The 26,578-nt window shown below is 44.5% G+C and overlaps 15 non-coding genes and 1 pseudogene across 15 annotated transcripts; all 16 read right to left on the bottom strand.

The window, feature by feature from the left end:
* Positions 1–998: 998 nt before the first annotated feature.
* LOC141203069 (U2 spliceosomal RNA) lies at positions 999–1,189 on the bottom strand. Its single transcript, XR_012274210.1, has one exon. It is a non-coding gene; the product is annotated as a U2 spliceosomal RNA (small nuclear RNA).
* Positions 1,190–2,304: 1,115 nt separating this feature from the next.
* On the bottom strand, positions 2,305–2,495 carry LOC141203068 (U2 spliceosomal RNA). Its single transcript, XR_012274209.1, has one exon. It is a non-coding gene; the product is annotated as a U2 spliceosomal RNA (small nuclear RNA).
* A 1,115-nt stretch (positions 2,496–3,610) lies between these two features.
* LOC141203067 (U2 spliceosomal RNA) lies at positions 3,611–3,801 on the bottom strand. Its single transcript, XR_012274208.1, has one exon. It is a non-coding gene; the product is annotated as a U2 spliceosomal RNA (small nuclear RNA).
* A 1,115-nt stretch (positions 3,802–4,916) lies between these two features.
* On the bottom strand, positions 4,917–5,107 carry LOC141202217 (U2 spliceosomal RNA). Its single transcript, XR_012273498.1, has one exon. It is a non-coding gene; the product is annotated as a U2 spliceosomal RNA (small nuclear RNA).
* Positions 5,108–6,222: 1,115 nt separating this feature from the next.
* Positions 6,223–6,413, bottom strand: LOC141203065 (U2 spliceosomal RNA). The gene has a single exon (XR_012274206.1). It is a non-coding gene; the product is annotated as a U2 spliceosomal RNA (small nuclear RNA).
* A 1,112-nt stretch (positions 6,414–7,525) lies between these two features.
* LOC141203064 (U2 spliceosomal RNA) lies at positions 7,526–7,716 on the bottom strand. The gene has a single exon (XR_012274205.1). It is a non-coding gene; the product is annotated as a U2 spliceosomal RNA (small nuclear RNA).
* Positions 7,717–8,831: 1,115 nt separating this feature from the next.
* On the bottom strand, positions 8,832–9,022 carry LOC141203063 (U2 spliceosomal RNA). Its single transcript, XR_012274204.1, has one exon. It is a non-coding gene; the product is annotated as a U2 spliceosomal RNA (small nuclear RNA).
* A 1,115-nt stretch (positions 9,023–10,137) lies between these two features.
* LOC141202305 (U2 spliceosomal RNA) lies at positions 10,138–10,328 on the bottom strand. Its single transcript, XR_012273582.1, has one exon. It is a non-coding gene; the product is annotated as a U2 spliceosomal RNA (small nuclear RNA).
* A 1,115-nt stretch (positions 10,329–11,443) lies between these two features.
* LOC141202590 (U2 spliceosomal RNA) lies at positions 11,444–11,658 on the bottom strand (annotated as a pseudogene).
* A 6,104-nt stretch (positions 11,659–17,762) lies between these two features.
* On the bottom strand, positions 17,763–17,953 carry LOC141203062 (U2 spliceosomal RNA). Its single transcript, XR_012274203.1, has one exon. It is a non-coding gene; the product is annotated as a U2 spliceosomal RNA (small nuclear RNA).
* A 1,115-nt stretch (positions 17,954–19,068) lies between these two features.
* LOC141203061 (U2 spliceosomal RNA) lies at positions 19,069–19,259 on the bottom strand. The gene has a single exon (XR_012274202.1). It is a non-coding gene; the product is annotated as a U2 spliceosomal RNA (small nuclear RNA).
* A 1,115-nt stretch (positions 19,260–20,374) lies between these two features.
* On the bottom strand, positions 20,375–20,565 carry LOC141203060 (U2 spliceosomal RNA). The gene has a single exon (XR_012274201.1). It is a non-coding gene; the product is annotated as a U2 spliceosomal RNA (small nuclear RNA).
* A 1,115-nt stretch (positions 20,566–21,680) lies between these two features.
* LOC141203058 (U2 spliceosomal RNA) lies at positions 21,681–21,871 on the bottom strand. Its single transcript, XR_012274200.1, has one exon. It is a non-coding gene; the product is annotated as a U2 spliceosomal RNA (small nuclear RNA).
* A 1,115-nt stretch (positions 21,872–22,986) lies between these two features.
* Positions 22,987–23,177, bottom strand: LOC141203057 (U2 spliceosomal RNA). The gene has a single exon (XR_012274199.1). It is a non-coding gene; the product is annotated as a U2 spliceosomal RNA (small nuclear RNA).
* Positions 23,178–24,292: 1,115 nt separating this feature from the next.
* LOC141203056 (U2 spliceosomal RNA) lies at positions 24,293–24,483 on the bottom strand. The gene has a single exon (XR_012274198.1). It is a non-coding gene; the product is annotated as a U2 spliceosomal RNA (small nuclear RNA).
* A 1,115-nt stretch (positions 24,484–25,598) lies between these two features.
* On the bottom strand, positions 25,599–25,789 carry LOC141203055 (U2 spliceosomal RNA). The gene has a single exon (XR_012274197.1). It is a non-coding gene; the product is annotated as a U2 spliceosomal RNA (small nuclear RNA).
* Positions 25,790–26,578: the final 789 nt, after the last annotated feature.

Below are 26,578 nucleotides of genomic sequence, written 5' to 3'. Positions count from 1 at the left end.
TGCCTGCACTTTTCGGCTTGCTGCTGCTGCAATCCACGCGTTTTAGATCTGCATAACTCCACCTCTTTAAACACAGCACCTTCACCCCCTGCTGTTCCCACCCGCCTCAACACCGTTGGAAGGGAGGAGAACCAATTAAGGCGGGGGGTGGGGTGGAACGAGCAGCTGTCTACCCTTAGCAGGAGGGCTCCTGATTACATACCTCTCCTGCTGCTGCTGCTGCTGGCTGTCCAGCAGCAGACTGAAGGTGGCTGCTGCTGTGCACAGGTATATAAAGGCTCAGAGCCTATTATGACACGCGCAGCCAGCGTTCCATTGCCACATTCCATCTACTGCAGGCAGGATACCTGGCTGGCTGAATGTCGCTGAGAAGCTCACAGAGACCGCCATAAGCAACAGTTTAACAGAATGCCACAGACTAATCAACCAAACTTTTTGGGTTGGGTTCTCTTTTATAGTCTGCAGGCATTAAATGAAAGAAGTCAGTGTTCCAGCAGAAGGAGACAACGTTTCAGAAAAGGCATTGTAGCAAACCAAAAAAGAAATTTTAAGCGCAGCAGAGTAACCAGCGCACATACCTGTTAGCTCAGGTGAGTTTAAAAGGCTGCTGTTGATAACAAGGGCATTTGCTAAATAGATGGTGTGTGTGCAACAATATACTGAAAGGTCAATTATATTGTGCAGCTTATCTCACCACCTGTAGTTATTTAGGTGAAAGCTCCAAAATGCTTGCCTAATATGTCTGTTTATCCAAAAGGAAGTAAAAAGGGAGAGCTAGAAAGATAGCATTGCATCACATTACATGGCAATGCAATGCACAGTTGCTGAAGTTGAACCAAAATGAGCTTGTAATCTGGCTTCTGCAACTTTGAACATGAAAAATCCAATGAGGAGAAGAAAAGCAAAGCCAAAGAGTCCATCCCAAAATCCGACAAACAAGCAAAATGAACAAAAAACATTGAATTCAATTATTTCTGATTTTAGAAACTGCATTAAAGAAGGGGTGCACCGGTCCTGGAGATACTGCAATACCAGGTCAATGCGTGGAGTGGACAGAGCAAGCTCTTTTTCCATCTCCCTGTTCTAAAAATCCATTTAATATATGGTCCCCAGATAGGGGACGTATCAGATATTAAACTGATAAGAACAGATACTACACTTGATCTTAGCCAAAAGGCCGAGAAGCGATAACCAGAATTGGTTTCAAACTACGGAGCCACCCAAGGATCCTGAAAAGTCCATTTGTGGAGATGAGCTCCTGGACTCCCGTTAAGAAGACATGTTGTCAACCTCTAGATCCCTTACATGCCTGCACTTTTCGGCTTGCTGCTGCTGCAATCCACGCGTTTTAGATCTGCATAACTCCACCTCTTTAAACACAGCACCTTCACCCCCTGCTGTTCCCACCCGCCTCAACACCGTTGGAAGGGAGGAGAACCAATTAAGGTGGGGGGTGGGGTGGAACGAGCAGCTGTCTACCCTTAGCAGGAGGGCTCCTGATTACATACCTCTCCTGCTGCTGCTGCTGCTGGCTGTCCAGCAGCAGACTGAAGGTGGCTGCTGCTGTGCACAGGTATATAAAGGCTCAGAGCCTATTATGACACGCGCAGCCAGCGTTCCATTGCCACATTCCATCTACTGCAGGCAGGATACCTGGCTGGCTGAATGTCGCTGAGAAGCTCACAGAGACCGCCATAAGCAACAGTTTAACAGAATGCCACAGACTAATCAACCAAACTTTTTGGGTTGGGTTCTCTTTTATAGTCTGCAGGCATTAAATGAAAGAAGTCAGTGTTCCAGCAGAAGGAGACAACGTTTCAGAAAAGGCATTGTAGCAAACCAAAAAAGAAATTTTAAGCGCAGCAGAGTAACCAGCGCACATACCTGTTAGCTCAGGTGAGTTTAAAAGGCTGCTGTTGATAACAAGGGCATTTGCTAAATAGATGGTGTGTGTGCAACAATATACTGAAAGGTCAATTATATTGTGCAGCTTATCTCACCACCTGTAGTTATTTAGGTGAAAGCTCCAAAATGCTTGCCTAATATGTCTGTTTATCCAAAAGGAAGTAAAAAGGGAGAGCTAGAAAGATAGCATTGCATCACATTACATGGCAATGCAATGCACAGTTGCTGAAGTTGAACCAAAATGAGCTTGTAATCTGGCTTCTGCAACTTTGAACATGAAAAATCCAATGAGGAGAAGAAAAGCAAAGCCAAAGAGTCCATCCCAAAATCCGACAAACAAGCAAAATGAACAAAAAACATTGAATTCAATTCTTTCTGATTTTAGAAACTGCATTAAAGAAGGGGTGCACCGGTCCTGGAGATACTGCAATACCAGGTCAATGCGTGGAGTGGACAGAGCAAGCTCTTTTTCCATCTCCCTGTTCTAAAAATCCATTTAATATATGGTCCCCAGATAGGGGACGTATCAGATATTAAACTGATAAGAACAGATACTACACTTGATCTTAGCCAAAAGGCCGAGAAGCGATAACCAGAATTGGTTTCAAACTACGGAGCCACTCAAGGATCCTGAAAAGTCCATTTGTGGAGATGAGCTCCTGGACTCCCGTTAAGAAGACATGTTGTCAACCTCTAGATCCCTTACATGCCTGCACTTTTCGGCTTGCTGCTGCTGCAATCCACGCGTTTTAGATCTGCATAACTCCACCTCTTTAAACACAGCACCTTCACCCCCTGCTGTTCCCACCCGCCTCAACACCGTTGGAAGGGAGGAGAACCAATTAAGGTGGGGGGTGGGGTGGAACGAGCAGCTGTCTACCCTTAGCAGGAGGGCTCCTGATTACATACCTCTCCTGCTGCTGCTGCTGCTGGCTGTCCAGCAGCAGACTGAAGGTGGCTGCTGCTGTGCACAGGTATATAAAGGCTCAGAGCCTATTATGACACGCGCAGCCAGCGTTCCATTGCCACATTCCATCTACTGCAGGCAGGATACCTGGCTGGCTGAATGTCGCTGAGAAGCTCACAGAGACCGCCATAAGCAACAGTTTAACAGAATGCCACAGACTAATCAACCAAACTTTTTGGGTTGGGTTCTCTTTTATAGTCTGCAGGCATTAAATGAAAGAAGTCAGTGTTCCAGCAGAAGGAGACAACGTTTCAGAAAAGGCATTGTAGCAAACCAAAAAAGAAATTTTAAGCGCAGCAGAGTAACCAGCGCACATACCTGTTAGCTCAGGTGAGTTTAAAAGGCTGCTGTTGATAACAAGGGCATTTGCTAAATAGATGGTGTGTGTGCAACAATATACTGAAAGGTCAATTATATTGTGCAGCTTATCTCACCACCTGTAGTTATTTAGGTGAAAGCTCCAAAATGCTTGCCTAATATGTCTGTTTATCCAAAAGGAAGTAAAAAGGGAGAGCTAGAAAGATAGCATTGCATCACATTACATGGCAATGCAATGCACAGTTGCTGAAGTTGAACCAAAATGAGCTTGTAATCTGGCTTCTGCAACTTTGAACATGAAAAATCCAATGAGGAGAAGAAAAGCAAAGCCAAAGAGTCCATCCCAAAATCCGACAAACAAGCAAAATGAACAAAAAACATTGAATTCAATTCTTTCTGATTTTAGAAACTGCATTAAAGAAGGGGTGCACCGGTCCTGGAGATACTGCAATACCAGGTCAATGCGTGGAGTGGACAGAGCAAGCTCTTTTTCCATCTCCCTGTTCTAAAAATCCATTTAATATATGGTCCCCAGATAGGGGACGTATCAGATATTAAACTGATAAGAACAGATACTACACTTGATCTTAGCCAAAAGGCCGAGAAGCGATAACCAGAATTGGTTTCAAACTACGGAGCCACTCAAGGATCCTGAAAAGTCCATTTGTGGAGATGAGCTCCTGGACTCCCGTTAAGAAGACATGTTGTCAACCTCTAGATCCCTTACATGCCTGCACTTTTCGGCTTGCTGCTGCTGCAATCCACGCGTTTTAGATCTGCATAACTCCACCTCTTTAAACACAGCACCTTCACCCCCTGCTGTTCCCACCCGCCTCAACACCGTTGGAAGGGAGGAGAACCAATTAAGGCGGGGGGTGGGGTGGAACGAGCAGCTGTCTACCCTTAGCAGGAGGGCTCCTGATTACATACCTCTCCTGCTGCTGCTGCTGCTGGCTGTCCAGCAGCAGACTGAAGGTGGCTGCTGCTGTGCACAGGTATATAAAGGCTCAGAGCCTATTATTACACGCGCAGCCAGCGTTCCATTGCCACATTCCATCTACTGCAGGCAGGATACCTGGCTGGCTGAATGTCGCTGAGAAGCTCACAGAGACCGCCATAAGCAACAGTTTAACAGAATGCCACAGACTAATCAACCAAACTTTTTGGGTTGGGTTCTCTTTTATAGTCTGCAGGCATTAAATGAAAGAAGTCAGTGTTCCAGCAGAAGGAGACAACGTTTCAGAAAAGGCATTGTAGCAAACCAAAAAAGAAATTTTAAGCGCAGCAGAGTAACCAGCGCACATACCTGTTAGCTCAGGTGAGTTTAAAAGGCTGCTGTTGATAACAAGGGCATTTGCTAAATAGATGGTGTGTGTGCAACAATATACTGAAAGGTCAATTATATTGTGCAGCTTATCTCACCACCTGTAGTTATTTAGGTGAAAGCTCCAAAATGCTTGCCTAATATGTCTGTTTATCCAAAAGGAAGTAAAAAGGGAGAGCTAGAAAGATAGCATTGCATCACATTACATGGCAATGCAATGCACAGTTGCTGAAGTTGAACCAAAATGAGCTTGTAATCTGGCTTCTGCAACTTTGAACATGAAAAATCCAATGAGGAGAAGAAAAGCAAAGCCAAAGAGTCCATCCCAAAATCCGACAAACAAGCAAAATGAACAAAAAACATTGAATTCAATTCTTTCTGATTTTAGAAACTGCATTAAAGAAGGGGTGCACCGGTCCTGGAGATACTGCAATACCAGGTCAATGCGTGGAGTGGACAGAGCAAGCTCTTTTTCCATCTCCCTGTTCTAAAAATCCATTTAATATATGGTCCCCAGATAGGGGACGTATCAGATATTAAACTGATAAGAACAGATACTACACTTGATCTTAGCCAAAAGGCCGAGAAGCAATAACCAGAATTGGTTTCAAACTACGGAGCCACCCAAGGATCCTGAAAAGTCCATTTGTGGAGATGAGCTCCTGGACTCCCGTTAAGAAGACATGTTGTCAACCTCTAGATCCCTTACATGCCTGCACTTTTCGGCTTGCTGCTGCTGCAATCCACGCGTTTTAGATCTGCATAACTCCACCTCTTTAAACACAGCACCTTCACCACCTGCTGTTCCCACCCGCCTCAACACCGTTGGAAGGGAGGAGAACCAATTAAGGCGGGGGGTGGGGTGGAACGAGCAGCTGTCTACCCTTAGCAGGAGGGCTCCTGATTACATACCTCTCCTGCTGCTGCTGCTGCTGGCTGTCCAGCAGCAGACTGAAGGTGGCTGCTGCTGTGCACAGGTATATAAAGGCTCAGAGCCTATTATGACACGCGCAGCCAGCGTTCCATTGCCACATTCCATCTACTGCAGGCAGGATACCTGGCTGGCTGAATGTCGCTGAGAAGCTCACAGAGACCGCCATAAGCAACAGTTTAACAGAATGCCACAGACTAATCAACCAAACTTTTTGGGTTGGGTTCTCTTTTATAGTCTGCAGGCATTAAATGAAAGAAGTCAGTGTTCCAGCAGAAGGAGACAACGTTTCAGAAAAGGCATTGTAGCAAACCAAAAAAGAAATTTTAAGCGCAGCAGAGTAACCAGCGCACATACCTGTTAGCTCAAGTGAGTTTAAAAAGCTGCTGTTGATAACAAGGGCATTTGCTAAATAGATGGTGTGTGTGCAACAATATACTGAAAGGTCAATTATATTGTGCAGCTTATCTCACCACCTGTAGTTATTTAGGTGAAAGCTCCAAAATGCTTGCCTAATATGTCTGTTTATCCAAAAGGAAGTAAAAAGGGAGAGCTAGAAAGATAGCATTGCATCACATTACATGGCAATGCAATGCACAGTTGCTGAAGTTGAACCAAAATGAGCTTGTAATCTGGCTTCTGCAACTTTGAACATGAAAAATCCAATGAGGAGAAGAAAAGCAAAGCCAAAGAGTCCATCCCAAAATCCGACAAACAAGCAAAATGAACAAAAAACATTGAATTCAATTCTTTCTGATTTTAGAAACTGCATTAAAGAAGGGGTGCACCGGTCCTGGAGATACTGCAATACCAGGTCAATGCGTGGAGTGGACAGAGCAAGCTCTTTTTCCATCTCCCTGTTCTAAAAATCCATTTAATATATGGTCCCCAGATAGGGGACGTATCAGATATTAAACTGATAAGAACAGATACTACACTTGATCTTAGCCAAAAGGCCGAGAAGCGATAACCAGAATTGGTTTCAAACTACGGAGCCACCCAAGGATCCTGAAAAGTCCATTTGTGGAGATGAGCTCCTGGACTCCCGTTAAGAAGACATGTTGTCAACCTCTAGATCCCTTACATGCCTGCACTTTTCGGCTTGCTGCTGCTGCAATCCACGCGTTTTAGATCTGCATAACTCCACCTCTTTAAACACAGCACCTTCACCCCCTGCTGTTCCCACCCGCCTCAACACCGTTGGAAGGGAGGAGAACCAATTAAGGCGGGGGGTGGGGTGGAACGAGCAGCTGTCTACCCTTAGCAGGAGGGCTCCTGATTACATACCTCTCCTGCTGCTGCTGCTGGCTGTCCAGCAGCAGACTGAAGGTGGCTGCTGCTGTGCACAGGTATATAAAGGCTCAGAGCCTATTATGACACGCGCAGCCAGCGTTCCATTGCCACATTCCATCTACTGCAGGCAGGATACCTGGCTGGCTGAATGTCGCTGAGAAGCTCACAGAGACCGCCATAAGCAACAGTTTAACAGAATGCCACAGACTAATCAACCAAACTTTTTGGGTTGGGTTCTCTTTTATAGTCTGCAGGCATTAAATGAAAGAAGTCAGTGTTCCAGCAGAAGGAGACAACGTTTCAGAAAAGGCATTGTAGCAAACCAAAAAAGAAATTTTAAGCGCAGCAGAGTAACCAGCGCACATACCTGTTAGCTCAGGTGAGTTTAAAAGGCTGCTGTTGATAACAAGGGCATTTGCTAAATAGATGGTGTGTGTGCAACAATATACTGAAAGGTCAATTATATTGTGCAGCTTATCTCACCACCTGTAGTTATTTAGGTGAAAGCTCCAAAATGCTTGCCTAATATGTCTGTTTATCCAAAAGGAAGTAAAAAGGGAGAGCTAGAAAGATAGCATTGCATCACATTACATGGCAATGCAATGCACAGTTGCTGAAGTTGAACCAAAATGAGCTTGTAATCTGGCTTCTGCAACTTTGAACATGAAAAATCCAATGAGGAGAAGAAAAGCAAAGCCAAAGAGTCCATCCCAAAATCCGACAAACAAGCAAAATGAACAAAAAACATTGAATTCAATTCTTTCTGATTTTAGAAACTGCATTAAAGAAGGGGTGCACCGGTCCTGGAGATACTGCAATACCAGGTCAATGCGTGGAGTGGACAGAGCAAGCTCTTTTTCCATCTCCCTGTTCTAAAAATCCATTTAATATATGGTCCCCAGATAGGGGACGTATCAGATATTAAACTGATAAGAACAGATACTACACTTGATCTTAGCCAAAAGGCCGAGAAGCGATAACCAGAATTGGTTTCAAACTACGGAGCCACCCAAGGATCCTGAAAAGTCCATCTGTGGAGATGAGCTCCTGGACTCCCGTTAAGAAGACATGTTGTCAACCTCTAGATCCCTTACATGCCTGCACTTTTCGGCTTGCTGCTGCTGCAATCCACGCGTTTTAGATCTGCATAACTCCACCTCTTTAAACACAGCACCTTCACCCCCTGCTGTTCCCACCCGCCTCAACACCGTTGGAAGGGAGGAGAACCAATTAAGGCGGGGGGTGGGGTGGAACGAGCAGCTGTCTACCCTTAGCAGGAGGGCTCCTGATTACATACCTCTCCTGCTGCTGCTGCTGCTGGCTGTCCAGCAGCAGACTGAAGGTGGCTGCTGCTGTGCACAGGTATATAAAGGCTCAGAGCCTATTATGACACGCGCAGCCAGCGTTCCATTGCCATATTCCATCTACTGCAGGCAGGATACCTGGCTGGCTGAATGTCGCTGAGAAGCTCACAGAGAGCGCCATAAGCAACAGTTTAACAGAATGCCACAGACTAATCAACCAAACTTTTTGGGTTGGGTTCTCTTTTATAGTCTGCAGGCATTAAATGAAAGAAGTCAGTGTTCCAGCAGAAGGAGACAACGTTTCAGATAAGGCATTGTAGCAAACCAAAAAAGAAATTTTAAGCGCAGCAGAGTAACCAGCGCACATACCTGTTAGCTCAGGTGAGTTTAAAAGGCTGCTGTTGATAACAAGGGCATTTGCTAAATAGATGGTGTGTGTGCAACAATATACTGAAAGGTCAATTATATTGTGCAGCTTATCTCACCACCTGTAGTTATTTAGGTGAAAGCTCCAAAATGCTTGCCTAATATGTCTGTTTATCCAAAAGGAAGTAAAAAGGGAGAGCTAGAAAGATAGCATTGCATCACATTACATGGCAATGCAATGCACAGTTGCTGAAGTTGAACCAAAATGAGCTTGTAATCTGGCTTCTGCAACTTTGAACATGAAAAATCCAATGAGGAGAAGAAAAGCAAAGCCAAAGAGTCCATCCCAAAATCCGACAAACAAGCAAAATGAACAAAAAACATTGAATTCAATTCTTTCTGATTTTAGAAACTGCATTAAAGAAGGGGTGCACCGGTCCTGGAGATACTGCAATACCAGGTCAATGCGTGGAGTGGACAGAGCAAGCTCTTTTTCCATCTCCCTGTTCTAAAAATCCATTTAATATATGGTCCCCAGATAGGGGACGTATCAGATATTAAACTGATAAGAACAGATACTACACTTGATCTTAGCCAAAAGGCCGAGAAGCGATAACCAGAATTGGTTTCAAACTACGGAGCCACCCAAGGATCCTGAAAAGTCCATTTGTGGAGATGAGCTCCTGGACTCCCGTTAAGAAGACATGTTGTCAACCTCTAGATCCCTTACATGCCTGCACTTTTCGGCTTGCTGCTGCTGCAATCCACGCGTTTTAGATCTGCATAACTCCACCTCTTTAAACACAGCACCTTCACCCCCTGCTGTTCCCACCCGCCTCAACACCGTTGAAAGGGAGGAGAACCAATTAAGGCGGGGGGTGGGGTGGAACGAGCAGCTGTCTACCCTTAGCAGGAGGGCTCCTGATTACATACCTCTCCTGCTGCTGCTGCTGCTGGCTGTCCAGCAGCAGACTGAAGGTGGCTGCTGCTGTGCACAGGTATATAAAGGCTCAGAGCCTATTATGACACGCGCAGCCAGCGTTCCATTGCCACATTCCATCTACTGCAGGCAGGATACCTGGCTGGCTGAATGTCGCTGAGAAGCTCACAGAGACCGCCATAAGCAACAGTTTAACAGAATGCCACAGACTAATCAACCAAACTTTTTGGGTTGGGTTCTCTTTTATAGTCTGCAGGCATTAAATGAAAGAAGTCAGTGTTCCAGCAGAAGGAGACAACGTTTCAGAAAAGGCATTGTAGCAAACCAAAAAAGAAATTTTAAGCGCAGCAGAGTAACCAGCGCACATACCTGTTAGCTCAGGTGAGTTTAAAAGGCTGCTGTTGATAACAAGGGCATTTGCTAAATAGATGGTGTGTGTGCAACAATATACTGAAAGGTCAATTATATTGTGCAGCTTATCTCACCACCTGTAGTTATTTAGGTGAAAGCTCCAAAATGCTTGCCTAATATGTCTGTTTATCCAAAAGGAAGTAAAAAGGGAGAGCTAGAAAGATAGCATTGCATCACATTACATGGCAATGCAATGCACAGTTGCTGAAGTTGAACCAAAATGAGCTTGTAATCTGGCTTCTGCAACTTTGAACATGAAAAATCCAATGAGGAGAAGAAAAGCAAAGCCAAAGAGTCCATCCCAAAATCCGACAAACAAGCAAAATGAACAAAAAACATTGAATTCAATTCTTTCTGATTTTAGAAACTGCATTAAAGAAGGGGTGCACCGGTCCTGGAGATACTGCAATACCAGGTCAATGCGTGGAGTGGACAGAGCAAGCTCTTTTTCCATCTCCCTGTTCTAAAAATCCATTTAATATATGGTCCCCAGAGAGGGGACGTATCAGATATTAAACTGATAAGAACAGATACTACACTTGATCTTAGCCAAAAGGCCGAGAAGCGATAACCAGAATTGGTTTCAAACTACGGAGCCACCCAAGGATCCTGAAAAGTCCATTTGTGGAGATGAGCTCCTGGACTCCCGTTAAGAAGACATGTTGTCAACCTCTAGATCCCTTACATGCCTGCACTTTTCGGCTTGCTGCTGCTGCAATCCACGCGTTTTAGATCTGCATAACTCCACCTCTTTAAACACAGCACCTTCACCCCCTGCTGTTCCCACCCGCCTCAACACCGTTGAAAGGGAGGAGAACCAATTAAGGCGGGGAGTGGGGTGGAACGAGCAGCTGTCTACCCTTAGCAGGAGGGCTCCTGATTACATACCTCTCCTGCTGCTGCTGCTGCTGGCTGTCCAGCAGCAGACTGAAGGTGGCTGCTGCTGTGCACAGGTATATAAAGGCTCAGAGCCTATTATGACACGCGCAGCCAGCGTTCCATTGCCACATTCCATCTACTGCAGGCAGGATACCTGGCTGGCTGAATGTCGCTGAGAAGCTCACAGAGACCGCCATGAGCAACAGTTTAACAGAATGCCACAGACTAATCAACCAAACTTTTTGGGTTGGGTTCTCTTTTATAGTCTGCAGGCATTAAATGAAAGAAGTCAGTGTTCCAGCAGAAGGAGACAACGTTTCAGAAAAGGCATTGTAGCAAACCAAAAAAGAAATTTTAAGCGCAGCAGAGTAACCAGCGCACATACCTGTTAGCTCAGGTGAGTTTAAAAGGCTGCTGTTGATAACAAGGGCATTTGCTAAATAGATGGTGTGTGTGCAACAATATACTGAAAGGTCAATTATATTGTGCAGCTTATCTCACCACCTGTAGTTATTTAGGTGAAAGCTCCAAAATGCTTGCCTAATATGTCTGTTTATCCAAAAGGTAGTAAAAAGGGAGAGCTAGAAAGATAGCATTGCATCACATTACATGGCAATGCAATGCACAGTTGCTGAAGTTGAACCAAAATGAGCTTGTAATCTGGCTTCTGCAACTTTGAACATGAAAAATCCAATGAGGAGAAGAAAAGCAAAGCCAAAGAGTCCATCCCAAAATCCGACAAACAAGCAAAATGAACAAAAAACATTGAATTCACTTCTTTCTGATTTTAGAAACTGCATTAAAGAAGGGGTGCACCGGTCCTGGAGATACTGCAATACCAGGTCAATGCGTGGAGTGGACAGAGCAAGCTCTTTTTCCATCTCCCTGTTCTAAAAATCCATTTAATATATGGTCCCCAGATAGGGGACGTATCAGATATTAAACTGATAAGAACAGATTTTTTTTTTTTTTTTTTTTTTTTTTAAAACCACTCAGGTTTAGATATAAGCAAACAGTTAACCAGACTTCGTCATAAGTTATACTGCCACTTCATAAACATCATTGTGGTTTCTTTATTAAAGTATTATTCAACAAAAATACAAACAAGTAATCCTATGCCAGAGAAATTTCCAGAAAAAATATCAACGGTATTTAACCATATCCTGCCACTTAAGGTATTTCCACACACCTTCAGAATCTGTTCCACCACCACCACCTTCTCTTGTATCCCACAAATAGATTACATATAGTCTTGCTAAGATCAACCTAATACAATCATTTACTGTTAAATTTACTCTTTTAAACACACACAAATTTGTCACATCCCACAAGCTCTCCTGCACACACACCATAATAAACCACATCATCCTTTCTAGGCCACGACGACTAGCACCAAAACCAAACATAGCCACTCTCCAATCAATAAACTTCACACCAGCAACCCCTTTACACAGTCCACCCACACCTTTCCACACATCATACGCAAAATTACAATCCCACATAAGGTGCCTCACCGTCTCATTCGCTCCACAACCATCCCTTGGACATACTGCAGATCTTATGAGATCTCTTTTCTTCTGAAAATCCCTCACTGGCAAAATATTATGAAGGCCCATCCATACTATATCTCGCTGTCTATTCGACACACCTTGAATGCTTAACTTCTTCCATACCCGCGCAACTTCCATAGAACGCAATCCCACCACATTACTCTCACACTCATTCACACACATCTTCCCCATCACCTTCTTAACAAACGTAAAGTCTTTCATTGCAACTGCTAACAAATCATTCTTCCTCACAAACTTCTCAATCAAACCATACCACTCAGGACACTTAAAAGCAACAGGCACATTCTTATCACGCTTCACCCAATTCAGACCATACAGCATCCATCCAGCCAAATACTTACACATAAATGCCCCTTTATTATTCTTCCCAATCAAAATGACCGTAGTCTTAATAAAATGCAATGTTAGAAACACTTCAATATTCGGAAACTTCAGTCCCCCATACAAATATTGCTTAAACAAAATCTCTCTCTTAAGTCTTTCCATCCTACTGCCCCAAAAAAACACAAAAATTAGTTTCTCCACTTTTTTAATTTTCCTATAGGGCACTGGAAAAATACAAGAAACATAAAGCAAAATAGGGAGAATAACAGCCTTAATAATAAGAACCTTCCCTACCAAAGACAAAGAACGTAACTTCCAAAAATTCATCTTCCGCACAATCCGCTCACCACATTCATCCCAACTCTCATAACCTTTCAAATCATCATTAAAAAAAACTCCCAACACTTTAATTGCACCATCCACACCAGCCACACCATCCATCTTAATCCTATTGTCACCAAAACATTTAAACATGCATTTGTTCCAATTCACACGAAACGCTGACGCGCCACAAAAAAAATTCAACAACAATTTTACTCTCTCCATAGAGGCCACACTCTCACTCACCACTACTACATCATCCATATATCCTAAGACTTTCACAGTCATTCCACCACTCCCTGGCACTAACAAACCACGCACCACTTTCTCTTTCCGAATCATACACAGCAGTGGCTCAATCACACACACAAATAATACCGGTGACATGGGACAACCTTGCCTCACACCAGACCTAATACACACTTTCTCACTCAAAAACCCATTCACCAGAAATTCACTCACCACCTCCCCATACAATCCTCTCACGGCACGCACAAATTTCTCCGGAAAACCCATTCTACGCAAAACCTCAAATAGAAACACATGAGACACGCGATCAAACGCCTTTTCAAAGTCAACAGCCATCACCATACACTTCTGCTTTCTTACTTTACAATCCCACAACACATCTCTTAAAAGACACAGATTATCCGTCATACATCTACCAGGCACTGCACACACTTGATCTTTACCAATCACATCAGCTATAACCACACGCATCCGACACGCCAAAATTTTACTGAATACCTTGTAATCGGCGTTCAGAAGCGTAATTGGCCTCCAATTACTCAAACACCTTTTATCCCCTTTCTTATGGATTAAGACCACCACTCCCTCCTTCATTGAACCCGCAAGCATCCCATTCTCCCACATAAACTGACACACTTCCACTAAATCCATACCCATCACTTCCCACATCATAACATATAGCTCCACAGGCAAACCATCCTTCCCAGGCGTCACATTTTTCCTTGCACCAAACACCGCTTTCTTAACTTCCTCCTCAATCACTGCCTCACATAGACCAGAACATCCATCCTTATCCACCTTACAATCCAAAGTCTTAAGCACTTCTTCTTTCAAACTCTCATCCACCCACTTCCTGCCAAACATCTCAGCATAAAACGTGACCACTTCCTTCATTACATCCTCCCCACTCACACAAACACCATCCACATCAAAAATCTCCTCCATACCCTCCTTCTTACCATTTATTTTTTTAAAGAAATATCTTGAACACTTTTCATCTTTATCAAGATGGACCACCTTTGACCTAAAAATTATTTCCCTTCCCTTCCTCTCCAAAGTCCTCTTCAAATCCTCTCTCGCACTACTTAACAAATCATCCACATCCACACCACACATCCTCATTTTCTCCAGCCATTCCACCCTCATCATTAAATCTTTATATTGACTCCTAACCATGGCAACCTTTTTATAGCCCCATCGACGAAAAAACTTTTGCACTTCATGCTTCATCCAATCCCACCACACCAATACACTTTCAAACTTACTCTTTTGAGATTTACACCAACTATATTTTTTCTTAAAATCATTCACAATTCTCTCATCCTCAAGCAAACTCACATTCAATTTCCACACACCTCTCCCATGCACCCGCCTTAAATCCCCTCTAAACTCACCTTTCAGGCACACATGGTCCGAAAAAGGAACTGAAAATTGAGAAAAACCATCACATATTATATTTTTAGAAAAAAACATCCTATCAATCCTAGATGTTATCCCACCCCTGTCAGCTTTATAGGTTGGTGGTGGTGGCTTCCCCAAATAAACCTCAGCAGCATCAAAAAAGAAAAAATCAGAAATAATGTTTGCCAATTTTTTTCCTGAGGCATCAACTTTCCCCTCAGTTACACAGTTAAAATCACCTGTTACTATCACAGGGATCCTACCAGGTAATTCTAAACATAATTTATCTAATAAACTTAACCTGTCTTCTTTTTTTGTAGGACCATAAATATTTATAATTTTAACTTTCCACCCCCTCCCACACACAACTGCAGAGATGCAACGACCCACCTCTATTACCTTATAATATTCAAAAACAAAATTTCTATTATTTAATACTATCCCAACTCCATCATTTTTATTCCCACTAGAGCCAGACCAGATATGCTGGCCATATGGCCAATCAGCGTCTTCCAGGGGTTCTTCTATACCACACTCCTGTAGACACATAATATCAAAAGAATGGTTATGTAAGAAGTCCAGAATCACAGATCTTCTAACTCTAGACTTTAAAAGTCTTACATTAAGGGACGCAATGTCCCAATTTGGTTTAGAGACCATTCTTTGGCTCAAAAACCAGAAACACCAGTCTCAGCAAAAAAACATGCCTTCCTTATCCTTTGTCATCCGGCGAACTGCCACTTAGCTGAAAGATAGTGGACTCCAAATTCTCCTCCAGGTAAGCCGTTGACGCAGGAGAAAGAGAAACCACTGGGTAATCCCGCTCACTCACCGGACTTGCCACGCATTGGCTACTTGATGGTTCAGACAACCGGGCCCTTTTATTCTTAGCGCGGTCCGGTTCCTCAGAAGACCTTACCCCAGTCTCAGTGAAGTCTCCTTGACCTCCAGCTCCCTCTTCATCCATACTTTCACTGCTCCAACTGAGAGCCGGGTCCCCTGGGATTTCCAAGGCTCCCTCACGTTCTTCACAAAAGGAGTCAATGAAACCCCCCTGATAGGAAGAAATGTCCATCTCAGCTGCCAGAACCTCTTCCACTCTCCCGGGCTCCACCAGTAGGTCAGCAGACGCCCTCACTGGAGCAGTCTCCACACGCTGTTCCACTACCTTCACCCTGGAAGAAACTGCGGCCTCAGGTGCCACACTCTTAGGCCTCGGAGAGTTCGAGACCACCTCAGAGTATGCCCTTGCCTTGCCCTCGTTCGCACGACGAGTACAATCCTTAAAGGCATGCCCCTCCATACCACAAGCATTGCAAACAATTGGATTGGTACAGTCCTTAGCAACATGCCCACTTTGGTTGCACTTGGAGCAAACAGGCACAGCAGTACAAACCTCTTGTAAGTGTCCGTACTTCTTACATTTCCTGCAAAAAACTGGGGCCTCAGGAAAGAAGAGAATACCCCTATCTCTCCCGATAGAGAAACTTTGGGGAGGGTAATGAACACCTCCAGGCTCCGAAGAACTTTCCCCAAATCTGACAAAATATCTGTATTTGCCAGTCCATAAGTTCTCCTCGTTCATGATTTTGTGACTGTTGCTCACAAAGTCACAATGCCTCTTAAGAAAAGTCGCAATGTCATGTTCGTGCACAAAGGGATTATACATAAATATGACTAGGGGAACATCACCTTTGGAGTACAAGACTGTAAAAGTCAAACCATGCAAGGTTGGATTCTTCTCCTGCTCCCTCAACTTCTTATACAGGTTCCGGCAAGCCGCCATAGATTGTAGCACCAAGACATACCGTCCTTCTTTCCGGGATTCCTGCAGGCAGACGATGTTTTCTCTTGTCACTTCCAGGATTTTGAAGATCACCTCGTGCACCATATACGACAGATTGAAACGCTCTCTGACAGCAGCATCAACTTCAATGCGGAATGCATTGCGAACCCGATTGTCATCGGTCCCAGCATAGCGTATCTTCACGCCCATTATGATCACTCTCTCGTTCCTCCTCGTTCTCCCCCTAAAGCAGCAACCGGCTTAAGCCATCAAGATGGCGATGCCGGAAGGCCAAGGGAAAACACTCAAGGACCCCAGACAAGACACTTGGTCTTAGCCAAAAGGCCGAGAAGCGATAACCAGAATTGGTTTCAAACTACGGAGCCACCCAAGGATCCTGAAAAGTCCATTTGTGGAGATGAGCTCCTGGACTCCCGTTAAGAAGACATGTTGTCAACCTCTAGATCCCTTACATGCCTGCACTTTTCGGCTTGCTGCTGCTGCAATCCACGCGTTTTAGATCTGCATAACTCCACCTCTTTAAACACAGCACCTTCACCCCCTGCTGTTCCCACCCGCCTCAACACCGTTGGAAGGGAGGAGAACCAATTAAGGCGGGGGGTGGGGTGGAACGAGCAGCTGTCTACCCTTAGCAGGAGGGCTCCTGATTACATACCTCTCCTGCTGCTGCTGCTGCTGGCTGTCCAGCAGCAGACTGAAGGTGGCTGCTGCTGTGCACAGGTATATAAAGGCTCAGAGCCTATTATGACACGCGCAGCCAGCGTTCCATTGCCACATTCCATCTACTGCAGGCAGGATACCTGGCTGGCTGAATGTCGCTGAGAAGCTCACAGAGACCGCCATAAGCAACAGTTTAACAGAATGCCACAGACTAATCAACCAAACTTTTTGGGTTGGGTTCTCTTTTATAGTCTGCAGGCATTAAATGAAAGAAGTCAGTGTTCCAGCAGAAGGAGACAACGTTTCAGAAAAGGCATTGTAGCAAACCAAAAAAGAAATTTTAAGCGCAGCAGAGTAACCAGCGCACATACCTGTTAGCTCAGGTGAGTTTAAAAGGCTGCTGTTGATAACAAGGGCATTTGCTAAATAGATGGTGCGTGTGCAACAATATACTGAAAGGTCAATTATATTGTGCAGCTTATCTCACCACCTGTAGTTATTTAGGTGAAAGCTCCAAAATGCTTGCCTAATATGTCTGTTTATCCAAAAGGAAGTAAAAAGGGAGAGCTAGAAAGATAGCATTGCATCACATTACATGGCAATGCAATGCACAGTTGCTGAAGTTGAACCAAAATGAGCTTGTAATCTGGCTTCTGCAACTTTGAACATGAAAAATCCAATGAGGAGAAGAAAAGCAAAGCCAAAGAGTCCATCCCAAAATCCGACAAACAAGCAAAATGAACAAAAAACATTGAATTCAATTCTTTCTGATTTTAGAAACTGCATTAAAGAAGGGGTGCACCGGTCCTGGAGATACTGCAATACCAGGTCAATGCGTGGAGTGGACAGAGCAAGCTCTTTTTCCATCTCCCTGTTCTAAAAATCCATTTAATATATGGTCCCCAGATAGGGGACGTATCAGATATTAAACTGATAAGAACAGATACTACACTTGATCTTAGCCAAAAGGCCGAGAAGCGATAACCAGAATTGGTTTCAAACTACGGAGCCACCCAAGGATCCTGAAAAGTCCATTTGTGGAGATGAGCTCCTGGACTCCCGTTAAGAAGACATGTTGTCAACCTCTAGATCCCTTACATGCCTGCACTTTTCGGCTTGCTGCTGCTGCAATCCACGCGTTTTAGATCTGCATAACTCCACCTCTTTAAACACAGCACCTTCACCCCCTGCTGTTCCCACCCGCCTCAACACCGTTGGAAGGGAGGAGAACCAATTAAGGCGGGGGGTGGGGTGGAACGAGCAGCTGTCTACCCTTAGCAGGAGGGCTCCTGATTACATACCTCTCCTGCTGCTGCTGCTGCTGGCTGTCCAGCAGCAGACTGAAGGTGGCTGCTGCTGTGCACAGGTATATAAAGGCTCAGAGCCTATTATGACACGCGCAGCCAGCGTTCCATTGCCACATTCCATCTACTGCAGGCAGGATACCTGGCTGGCTGAATGTCGCTGAGAAGCTCACAGAGACCGCCATAAGCAACAGTTTAACAGAATGCCACAGACTAATCAACCAAACTTTTTGGGTTGGGTTCTCTTTTATAGTCTGCAGGCATTAAATGAAAGAAGTCAGTGTTCCAGCAGAAGGAGACAACGTTTCAGAAAAGGCATTGTAGCAAACCAAAAAAGAAATTTTAAGCGCAGCAGAGTAACCAGCGCACATACCTGTTAGCTCAGGTGAGTTTAAAAGGCTGCTGTTGATAACAAGGGCATTTGCTAAATAGATGGTGCGTGTGCAACAATATACTGAAAGGTCAATTATATTGTGCAGCTTATCTCACCACCTGTAGTTATTTAGGTGAAAGCTCCAAAATGCTTGCCTAATATGTCTGTTTATCCAAAAGGAAGTAAAAAGGGAGAGCTAGAAAGATAGCATTGCATCACATTACATGGCAATGCAATGCACAGTTGCTGAAGTTGAACCAAAATGAGCTTGTAATCTGGCTTCTGCAACTTTGAACATGAAAAATCCAATGAGGAGAAGAAAAGCAAAGCCAAAGAGTCCATCCCAAAATCCGACAAACAAGCAAAATGAACAAAAAACATTGAATTCAATTCTTTCTGATTTTAGAAACTGCATTAAAGAAGGGGTGCACCGGTCCTGGAGATACTGCAATACCAGGTCAATGCGTGGAGTGGACAGAGCAAGCTCTTTTTCCATCTCCCTGTTCTAAAAATCCATTTAATATATGGTCCCCAGATAGGGGACGTATCAGATATTAAACTGATAAGAACAGATACTACACTTGATCTTAGCCAAAAGGCCGAGAAGCGATAACCAGAATTGGTTTCAAACTACGGAGCCACCCAAGGATCCTGAAAAGTCCATTTGTGGAGATGAGCTCCTGGACTCCCGTTAAGAAGACATGTTGTCAACCTCTAGATCCCTTACATGCCTGCACTTTTCGGCTTGCTGCTGCTGCAATCCACGCGTTTTAGATCTGCATAACTCCACCTCTTTAAACACAGCACCTTCACCCCCTGCTGTTCCCACCCGCCTCAACACCGTTGGAAGGGAGGAGAACCAATTAAGGCGGGGGGTGGGGTGGAACGAGCAGCTGTCTACCCTTAGCAGGAGGGCTCCTGATTACATACCTCTCCTGCTGCTGCTGCTGCTGGCTGTCCAGCAGCAGACTGAAGGTGGCTGCTGCTGTGCACAGGTATATAAAGGCTCAGAGCCTATTATGACACGCGCAGCCAGCGTTCCATTGCCACATTCCATCTACTGCAGGCAGGATACCTGGCTGGCTGAATGTCGCTGAGAAGCTCACAGAGACCGCCATAAGCAACAGTTTAACAGAATGCCACAGACTAATCAACCAAACTTTTTGGGTTGGGTTCTCTTTTATAGTCTGCAGGCATTAAATGAAAGAAGTCAGTGTTCCAGCAGAAGGAGACAACGTTTCAGAAAAGGCATTGTAGCAAACCAAAAAAGAAATTTTAAGCGCAGCAGAGTAACCAGCGCACATACCTGTTAGCTCAGGTGAGTTTAAAAGGCTGCTGTTGATAACAAGGGCATTTGCTAAATAGATGGTGTGTGTGCAACAATATACTGAAAGGTCAATTATATTGTGCAGCTTATCTCACCACCTGTAGTTATTTAGGTGAAAGCTCCAAAATGCTTGCCTAATATGTCTGTTTATCCAAAAGGAAGTAAAAAGGGAGAGCTAGAAAGATAGCATTGCATCACATTACATGGCAATGCAATGCACAGTTGCTGAAGTTGAACCAAAATGAGCTTGTAATCTGGCTTCTGCAACTTTGAACATGAAAAATCCAATGAGGAGAAGAAAAGCAAAGCCAAAGAGTCCATCCCAAAATCCGACAAACAAGCAAAATGAACAAAAAACATTGAATTCAATTCTTTCTGATTTTAGAAACTGCATTAAAGAAGGGGTGCACCGGTCCTGGAGATACTGCAATACCAGGTCAATGCGTGGAGTGGACAGAGCAAGCTCTTTTTCCATCTCCCTGTTCTAAAAATCCATTTAATATATGGTCCCCAGATAGGGGACGTATCAGATATTAAACTGATAAGAACAGATACTACACTTGATCTTAGCCAAAAGGCCGAGAAGCGATAACCAGAATTGGTTTCAAACTACGGAGCCACCCAAGGATCCTGAAAAGTCCATTTGTGGAGATGAGCTCCTGGACTCCCGTTAAGAAGACATGTTGTCAACCTCTAGATCCCTTACATGCCTGCACTTTTCGGCTTGCTGCTGCTGCAATCCACGCGTTTTAGATCTGCATAACTCCACCTCTTTAAACACAGCACCTTCACCCCCTGCTGTTCCCACCCGCCTCAACACCGTTGGAAGGGAGGAGAACCAATTAAGGCGGGGGGTGGGGTGGAACGAGCAGCTGTCTACCCTTAGCAGGAGGGCTCCTGATTACATACCTCTCCTGCTGCTGCTGCTGCTGGCTGTCCAGCAGCAGACTGAAGGTGGCTGCTGCTGTGCACAGGTATATAAAGGCTCAGAGCCTATTATGACACGCGCAGCCAGCGTTCCATTGCCACATTCCATCTACTGCAGGCAGGATACCTGGCTGGCTGAATGTCGCTGAGAAGCTCACAGAGACCGCCATAAGCAACAGTTTAACAGAATGCCACAGACTAATCAACCAAACTTTTAGGGTTGGGTTCTCTTTTATAGTCTGCAGGCATTAAATGAAAGAAGTCAGTGTTCCAGCAGAAGGAGACAACGTTTCAGAAAAGGCATTGTAGCAAACCAAAAAAGAAATTTTAAGCGCAGCAGAGTAACCAGCGCACATACCTGTTAGCTCAGGTGAGTTTAAAAGGCTGCTGTTGATAACAAGGGCATTTGCTAAATAGATGGTGCGTGTGCAACAATATACTGAAAGGTCAATTATATTGTGCAGCTTATCTCACCACCTGTAGTTATTTAGGTGAAAGCTCCAAAATGCTTGCCTAATATGTCTGTTTATCCAAAAGGAAGTAAAAAGGGAGAGCTAGAAAGATAGCATTGCATCACATTACATGGCAATGCAATGCACAGTTGCTGAAGTTGAACCAAAATGAGCTTGTAATCTGGCTTCTGCAACTTTGAACATGAAAAATCCAATGAGGAGAAGAAAAGCAAAGCCAAAGAGTCCATCCCAAAATCCGACAAACAAGCAAAATGAACAAAAAACATTGAATTCAATTCTTTCTGATTTTAGAAACTGCATTAAAGAAGGGGTGCACCGGTCCTGGAGATACTGCAATACCAGGTCAATGCGTGGAGTGGACAGAGCAAGCTCTTTTTCCATCTCCCTGTTCTAAAAATCCATTTAATATATGGTCCCCAGATAGGGGACGTATCAGATATTAAACTGATAAGAACAGATACTACACTTGATCTTAGCCAAAAGGCCGAGAAGCGATAACCAGAATTGGTTTCAAACTACGGAGCCACCCAAGGATCCTGAAAAGTCCATTTGTGGAGATGAGCTCCTGGACTCCCGTTAAGAAGACATGTTGTCAACCTCTAGATCCCTTACATGCCTGCACTTTTCGGCTTGCTGCTGCTGCAATCCACGCGTTTTAGATCTGCATAACTCCACCTCTTTAAACACAGCACCTTCACCCCCTGCTGTTCCCACCCGCCTCAACACCGTTGGAAGGGAGGAGAACCAATTAAGGCGGGGGGTGGGGTGGAACGAGCAGCTGTCTACCCTTAGCAGGAGGGCTCCTGATTACATACCTCTCCTGCTGCTGCTGCTGCTGGCTGTCCAGCAGCAGACTGAAGGTGGCTGCTGCTGTGCACAGGTATATAAAGGCTCAGAGCCTATTATGACACGCGCAGCCAGCGTTCCATTGCCACATTCCATCTACTGCAGGCAGGATACCTGGCTGGCTGAATGTCGCTGAGAAGCTCACAGAGACCGCCATAAGCAACAGTTTAACAGAATGCCACAGACTAATCAACCAAACTTTTTGGGTTGGGTTCTCTTTTATAGTCTGCAGGCATTAAATGAAAGAAGTCAGTGTTCCAGCAGAAGGAGACAACGTTTCAGAAAAGGCATTGTAGCAAACCAAAAAAGAAATTTTAAGCGCAGCAGAGTAACCAGCGCACATACCTGTTAGCTCAGGTGAGTTTAAAAGGCTGCTGTTGATAACAAGGGCATTTGCTAAATAGATGGTGTGTGTGCAACAATATACTGAAAGGTCAATTATATTGTGCAGCTTATCTCACCACCTGTAGTTATTTAGGTGAAAGCTCCAAAATGCTTGCCTAATATGTCTGTTTATCCAAAAGGAAGTAAAAAGGGAGAGCTAGAAAGATAGCATTGCATCACATTACATGGCAATGCAATGCACAGTTGCTGAAGTTGAACCAAAATGAGCTTGTAATCTGGCTTCTGCAACTTTGAACATGAAAAATCCAATGAGGAGAAGAAAAGCAAAGCCAAAGAGTCCATCCCAAAATCCGACAAACAAGCAAAATGAACAAAAAACATTGAATTCAATTCTTTCTGATTTTAGAAACTGCATTAAAGAAGGGGTGCACCGGTCCTGGAGATACTGCAATACCAGGTCAATGCGTGGAGTGGACAGAGCAAGCTCTTTTTCCATCTCCCTGTTCTAAAAATCCATTTAATATATGGTCCCCAGATAGGGGACGTATCAGATATTAAACTGATAAGAACAGATACTACACTTGATCTTAGCCAAAAGGCCGAGAAGCGATAACCAGAATTGGTTTCAAACTACGGAGCCACCCAAGGATCCTGAAAAGTCCATTTGTGGAGATGAGCTCCTGGACTCCCGTTAAGAAGACATGTTGTCAACCTCTAGATCCCTTACATGCCTGCACTTTTCGGCTTGCTGCTGCTGCAATCCACGCGTTTTAGATCTGCATAACTCCACCTCTTTAAACACAGCACCTTCACCCCCTGCTGTTCCCACCCGCCTCAACACCGTTGGAAGGGAGGAGAACCAATTAAGGCGGGGGGTGGGGTGGAACGAGCAGCTGTCTACCCTTAGCAGGAGGGCTCCTGATTACATACCTCTCCTGCTGCTGCTGCTGCTGGCTGTCCAGCAGCAGACTGAAGGTGGCTGCTGCTGTGCACAGGTATATAAAGGCTCAGAGCCTATTATGACACGCGCAGCCAGCGTTCCATTGCCACATTCCATCTACTGCAGGCAGGATACCTGGCTGGCTGAATGTCGCTGAGAAGCTCACAGAGACCGCCATAAGCAACAGTTTAACAGAATGCCACAGACTAATCAACCAAACTTTTTGGGTTGGGTTCTCTTTTATAGTCTGCAGGCATTAAATGAAAGAAGTCAGTGTTCCAGCAGAAGGAGACAACGTTTCAGAAAAGGCATTGTAGCAAACCAAAAAAGAAATTTTAAGCGCAGCAGAGTAACCAGCGCACATACCTGTTAGCTCAGGTGAGTTTAAAAGGCTGCTGTTGATAACAAGGGCATTTGCTAAATAGATGGTGTGTGTGCAACAATATACTGAAAGGTCAATTATATTGTGCAGCTTATCTCACCACCTGTAGTTATTTAGGTGAAAGCTCCAAAATGCTTGCCTAATATGTCTGTTTATCCAAAAGGAAGTAAAAAGGGAGAGCTAGAAAGATAGCATTGCATCACATTACATGGCAATGCAATGCACAGTTGCTGAAGTTGAACCAAAATGAGCTTGTAATCTGGCTTCTGCAACTTTGAACATGAAAAATCCAATGAGGAGAAGAAAAGCAAAGCCAAAGAGTCCATCCCAAAATCCGACAAACAAGCAAAATGAACAAAAAACATTGAATTCAATTCTTTCTGATTTTAGAAACTGCATTAAAGAAGGGGTGCACCGGTCCTGGAGATACTGCAATACCAGGTCAATGCGTGGAGTGGACAGAGCAAGCTCTTTTTCCATCTCCCTGTTCTAAAAATCCATTTAATATATGGTCCCCAGATAGGGGACGTATCAGATATTAAACTGATAAGAACAGATACTACACTTGATCTTAGCCAAAAGGCCGAGAAGCGATAACCAGAATTGGTTTCAAACTACGGAGCCACCCAAGGATCCTGAAAAGTCCATTTGTGGAGATGAGCTCCTGGACTCCCGTTAAGAAGACATGTTGTCAACCTCTAGATCCCTTACATGCCTGCACTTTTCGGCTTGCTGCTGCTGCAATCCATGCGTTTTAGATCTGCATAACTCCACCTCTTTAAACACAGCACCTTCACCCCCTGCTGTTCCCACCCGCCTCAACACCGTTGGAAGGGAGGAGAACCAATTAAGGCGGGGGGTGGGGTGGAACGAGCAGCTGTCTACCCTTAGCAGGAGGGCTCCTGATTACATACCTCTCCTGCTGCTGCTGCTGCTGGCTGTCCAGCAGCAGACTGAAGGTGGCTGCTGCTGTGCACAGGTATATAAAGGCTCAGAGCCTATTATGACACGCGCAGCCAGCGTTCCATTGCCACATTCCATCTACTGCAGGCAGGATACCTGGCTGGCTGAATGTCGCTGAGAAGCTCACAGAGACCGCCATAAGCAACAGTTTAACAGAATGCCACAGACTAATCAACCAAACTTTTTGGGTTGGGTTCTCTTTTATAGTCTGCAGGCATTAAATGAAAGAAGTCAGTGTTCCAGCAGAAGGAGACAACGTTTCAGAAAAGGCATTGTAGCAAACCAAAAAAGAAATTTTAAGCGCAGCAGAGTAACCAGCGCACATACCTGTTAGCTCAGGTGAGTTTAAAAGGCTGCTGTTGATAACAAGGGCATTTGCTAAATAGATGGTGTGTGTGCAACAATATACTGAAAGGTCAATTATATTGTGCAGCTTATCTCACCACCTGTAGTTATTTAGGTGAAAGCTCCAAAATGCTTGCCTAATATGTCTGTTTATCCAAAAGGAAGTAAAAAGGGAGAGCTAGAAAGATAGCATTGCATCACATTACATGGCAATGCAATGCACAGTTGCTGAAGTTGAACCAAAATGAGCTTGTAATCTGGCTTCTGCAACTTTGAACATGAAAAATCCAATGAGGAGAAGAAAAGCAAAGCCAAAGAGTCCATCCCAAAATCCGACAAACAAGCAAAATGAACAAAAAACATTGAATTCAATTCTTTCTGATTTTAGAAACTGCATTAAAGAAGGGGTGCACCGGTCCTGGAGATACTGCAATACCAGGTCAATGCGTGGAGTGGACAGAGCAAGCTCTTTTTCCATCTCCCTGTTCTAAAAATCCATTTAATATATGGTCCCCAGATAGGGGACGTATCAGATATTAAACTGATAAGAACAGATACTACACTTGATCTTAGCCAAAAGGCCGAGAAGCGATAACCAGAATTGGTTTCAAACTACGGAGCCACCCAAGGATCCTGAAAAGTCCATTTGTGGAGATGAGCTCCTGGACTCCCGTTAAGAAGACATGTTGTCAACCTCTAGATCCCTTACATGCCTGCACTTTTCGGCTTGCTGCTGCTGCAATCCACGCGTTTTAGATCTGCATAACTCCACCTCTTTAAACACAGCACCTTCACCCCCTGCTGTTCCCACCCGCCTCAACACCGTTGGAAGGGAGGAGAACCAATTAAGGCGGGGGGTGGGGTGGAACGAGCAGCTGTCTACCCTTAGCAGGAGGGCTCCTGATTACATACCTCTCCTGCTGCTGCTGCTGCTGGCTGTCCAGCAGCAGACTGAAGGTGGCTGCTGCTGTGCACAGGTATATAAAGGCTCAGAGCCTATTATGACACGCGCAGCCAGCGTTCCATTGCCACATTCCATCTACTGCAGGCAGGATACCTGGCTGGCTGAATGTCGCTGAGAAGCTCACAGAGACCGCCATAAGCAACAGTTTAACAGAATGCCACAGACTAATCAACCAAACTTTTTGGGTTGGGTTCTCTTTTATAGTCTGCAGGCATTAAATGAAAGAAGTCAGTGTTCCAGCAGAAGGAGACAACGTTTCAGAAAAAGCATTGTAGCAAACCAAAAAAGAAATTTTAAGCGCAGCAGAGTAACCAGCGCACATACCTGTTAGCTCAGGTGAGTTTAAAAGGCTGCTGTTGATAACAAGGGCATTTGCTAAATAGATGGTGTGTGTGCAACAATATACTGAAAGGTCAAT

This window comes from Phyllobates terribilis, unplaced genomic scaffold (genome assembly GCF_046119375.1).
Source record: "Phyllobates terribilis strain yellow unplaced genomic scaffold, ASM4611937v1 Scaffold_123__1_contigs__length_5148117, whole genome shotgun sequence".
Taxonomy (NCBI): domain Eukaryota; kingdom Metazoa; phylum Chordata; class Amphibia; order Anura; family Dendrobatidae; genus Phyllobates; species Phyllobates terribilis.
Note: the sequence above shows the minus strand (reverse complement) of the source record. Positions and strands in the feature narration are given on the sequence as shown.